The 3823-nt window shown below is 47.5% G+C and overlaps 1 non-coding gene across 1 annotated transcript; it reads right to left on the bottom strand.

The window, feature by feature from the left end:
- Positions 1 to 3395: 3395 nt before the first annotated feature.
- On the bottom strand, positions 3396 to 3478 carry trnal-uag (transfer RNA leucine (anticodon UAG)). The gene has a single exon. It is a non-coding gene; the product is annotated as a tRNA-Leu (tRNA).
- Between the last annotated feature and the right edge of the window lie 345 nt (positions 3479 to 3823).

The following is a 3823-nucleotide window of genomic DNA, read 5'->3' as shown; positions in this document are numbered from 1 at the left end:
TACATTTACAGCACACAAAATTTTCCCTATACGGTTCGAAGGGTTTCCCATGGATCCAGCCCCTCCGCTCAGCTTGGTGGGGGGACCTTACATAATGGTCTTTCCCCATTGAGCCTTTGCTGCGGCTGCCCCAAGCTTTAGTGCGTCCCTGCCCACGTTGTCCTGGTCCTTGGAATGTGCCAGTCTGCGACATTCGGTGGTGGACAACTCTTTGCGCTGGAAGACCAGCAAGTTTCGGGCAGACTAAAGGGCGTCTTTCACCGAATTGATAGTCCTCCAGCAGCAGTTGATGTTTGTCTCGGTGTGCGTCCCTGGGAACAGCCCGTAGAGCACAGACTCCAGTGTTATCGAGCTGCTTGGGATGAACCTCGACAAAAACCACTGCATCCCTTTCCACACCTTCTTTGCCAAGACACATTCCAGGAGGGGGTGGGCTACCGTCTCTTCCCCACCACAGCCACCATGATAATTCTTGCCTCAAATCAGTGCACAATAAAAGAGACTGATTCCGTCAGCTTCCTTTTTTTTACAGGCCGCCCGGACCTGGCTGAGAAAGGCAGAGTGAGAGCAGGGAGGGGAGGAGACAAGAGTGAAGATTAAACAGAGAGCGAGAATGAAGGAGACACCCAGAGTGACAGACAGAGAGAGAACGGCACCTTATCTTTCATCTCCACCTCCAGTTTCCTCCGGGCTGCCAATTTCAAACCCTTTATTAACAGTAGAACCGAAACCCAGCTCTCCACGCAAACCCTTCCAGACTCGACCTTCACAGTCAAGGCTTTCCAGAAAGCCGGAGCTTTTAAATATGATCCTGCTACAATTAACACTCAGTAATATTCCCACCAAAACACAATCCATTCTATAACAAGGAACCTCCTCAGTAACATCACCATTTCCACACACATCCGCTTCCAACAGTTTACAAACACCCTATTGCAGCTGTTTGGGGAATCTCCTGTGTTAAGATTGGAGTTGGAAAGCGGCCTTTACCCGGCAGTGTTATCGTCTCACACTGAATCTGCCAGACATCCTGTTCTCTTTATTGCGAGAGAGAAAGCACGGATTTAGGAAATGTTCATTTGAAATGATCTCTATTGAGAACGAGCCCGGCCGTGGGACAGGTATTCCAGTGCAAAGAGCTGTCCATGACCGAGTGTTGCAGACTGGCACATTCCAACATTCAAGACTATGTGCTGTGGGACGGCATTAAAGCTTCGGGAAGCCACCATGGAGTCTCAATAGAAAGGCGACAGACTAAGGCCCTCGTGCAGCGAGAGGCTGGAACCTGTGTAAAACCGCTCGGGCTGTTTGCACCAGAGAATGTTTGATGTGTAATGTAAATACTGTAAATATAACCTGTGCAGGCAGGGATAGTGAGATACCTCATGTACATTATTGAAGGAAACTGATCTGTATTGTACCTTATGTAATATTAAATTTGAACTGCTTTGCAATGTAATTGCACAAATTATATGAATAAAATACATATTGTGCAAAAGAAAGCAGCTTTCCTGTCAACACACACCTTGTCTCAGGGCACAACTTTCCTGTGATCTTGTCACACCCAACTTCGCTCTATATCTTCTGACACGCACACTTTACAGTCTGTCATTTCCAAAAACAAGCATTCTAAAATCAAAAGACCTTTTGTTTATTTCTCCTTTCTTTTCATTTCTCCTCTATTCTTCTCAATCACTCCCTTCAACAGTCCTATTCAGATCAAGGTGGAATGTGAATAGTGTCACAACTCACCTCTGACACTATTATTACCCTTCTCTTCTCTTGTCTTATTCAATGGGAAAGTTTTATTCACCAGTCTGTTGCTGTTTTACACTCTTGCCATACCATCTGGTATTGCATCCATCTGAATTCTGTACTTTCATGGCCTTATATTTCTTTTCCACTTCTGGATGATTTGTTTGCTTCAGTTCCATTCAACCAGGCTGGACCACAGGGAAGCTTAGAACAAAGAACAAAGAACAGTCCAGCACAGGAACAGGCCATTCGGCCCTCCAAGCCTGCGCCGATCTTGATGCCTGCCTAAACTAACACCTTCTGCACTTCCGTGGCCAATATCCCTCTATTCCCTTCCTATTCATGTATTTGTCAAGATGTCTCTTAAACGTCGCTATCGTATCTGCTTCCACCACCTCCCCTGGCAGCAAGTTCCAGGCACTCACCACCCTCTGTGTAAAAAACCTGCCTCGCACATCCCCTCTAAACTTTGCCCCTCGCACCTTAAACCCATGTCCCCCAGTAACTGACTCTTCCACCCTGGGAAAAAGCTTCTGACTATCCACTCTGTCCATGCCGCTCATAACTTTGTAAACCTCTATCATGTCGCCCCTCCACCTCCGTCGTTCCAGTGAAAACAATCTGAGTTTTTCCAACCTCTCCTCATAGCTGATGCCCTCCAGACCAGGCAACATCCTGGTAAACCTCCTCTGTACCCTCTCCAAAGCCTCCACGTCCTTCTGGTCGTGTGGCGACCAGAATTGCACGCAATATTCGAAGTGTGGCCTAACTAAGGTTCTGTACAGCTGCAACATGACTTGCCAATTTTTATACTCTATACGCCGACTGATGAAGGCAAGCATGCCGTTTGCCTTCTTGACTACCTTATCCACCTGCGTTGCCACTTTCAGTGACCTTTGCCTTGGGTGGGTCCACGTTGATCCATTACATTCAGAATCAACTCCTTGAAATAACTCCATAGTACAACTACAGTAACCACACAGAATCTGCTTCAAACACTCCTCCACATTTTATCTGTTCTGACTGTCAACACCTCCAGCTCTTTGGTTTAAGTGGAACCCATCAGGTTTGTATAGGCTCCTTCTATTCTGAAAGCTGTAGAACTGGTTCAGGGAATTCAGCCCTGTTTCTCTACTCTAAAGGCTCAGCCATGCTTGATCTGCGTGGTATTTTGCTTCTATTGCAACGTTACAAGACCTCCAATCCTCTGGAAAACGATGGTCAGACCTTCCACTATTTCTTCCCTGGCTTCATTCAACAGCCTGGGGTACATTTCATCTGGTCCTGGTGATTTATCCACATTCAAGGATGCTCATCCCATTAAGACTTCCTCTCTCCTTAACTTATCTCGTCCAATACTTCACACTCCTCCTCCTTCATAACAATATCTGCATCACCCCCTCATTTGAGAAGACAGCAATGTATTCATTAAGGATATTGGCAACATCTTCCACCCCGACACAAAGGTTACATTTTTGATGTCTTCTGTGCCCTGCTGTTTGCTCAGTTGCCTCTTACTCTGATGTTTTGATGCAACATCTTTGGGTCCATTGTTATTTTGCTTGTCCATGTTCTTTCCTGTTCTCTCTTTGTTCTTCACCTCTGCTCCCAAACGCCTCCAGAGCAGTCAAAACACAAGGTGTCAGAAGTGGGATTTGAACCCACGCCTCCAATGGAGACTGCGACCTAAACGCAGCGCCTCAGACCGCTCGGCCATCCTGACCGCCTACTGGTCATCATTAATGCTAAGGAAATTATTCATTCTTTGTGAAAGTATTTGTGAGATTGTGGAAATGTCTGGAAGAGGAAAGACCAGCGGGAAAGCTCGGGCCAAGGCCAAGTCTCGCTCCTCCCGGAAGGACTGCAGTTCCCGGTGGGCCGTGTTCACAGGCTCCTGAGAAAGGGTAACGATGCTGAGCGTGTGGGTGCTGGAGCCCCGGTCTATCTGGCTGCTGTGCTCGAGTATCTGACCGCTGAAATCCTCGAGCTGGCCGGTAACGCGGCCCGGGACAACAAGAAGACCCGCATCATCCCCAGACACCTGCAGCTGGCCGTCCGCAACGACGAG

Source organism: Heterodontus francisci, unplaced genomic scaffold, assembly GCF_036365525.1.
Source record: "Heterodontus francisci isolate sHetFra1 unplaced genomic scaffold, sHetFra1.hap1 HAP1_SCAFFOLD_102, whole genome shotgun sequence".
Classification (NCBI taxonomy): Eukaryota; Metazoa; Chordata; class Chondrichthyes; order Heterodontiformes; family Heterodontidae; genus Heterodontus; species Heterodontus francisci.
The sequence above is the reverse complement of the archived record's forward strand: the minus strand, read 5'-3'. Positions and strand labels throughout refer to the sequence as shown.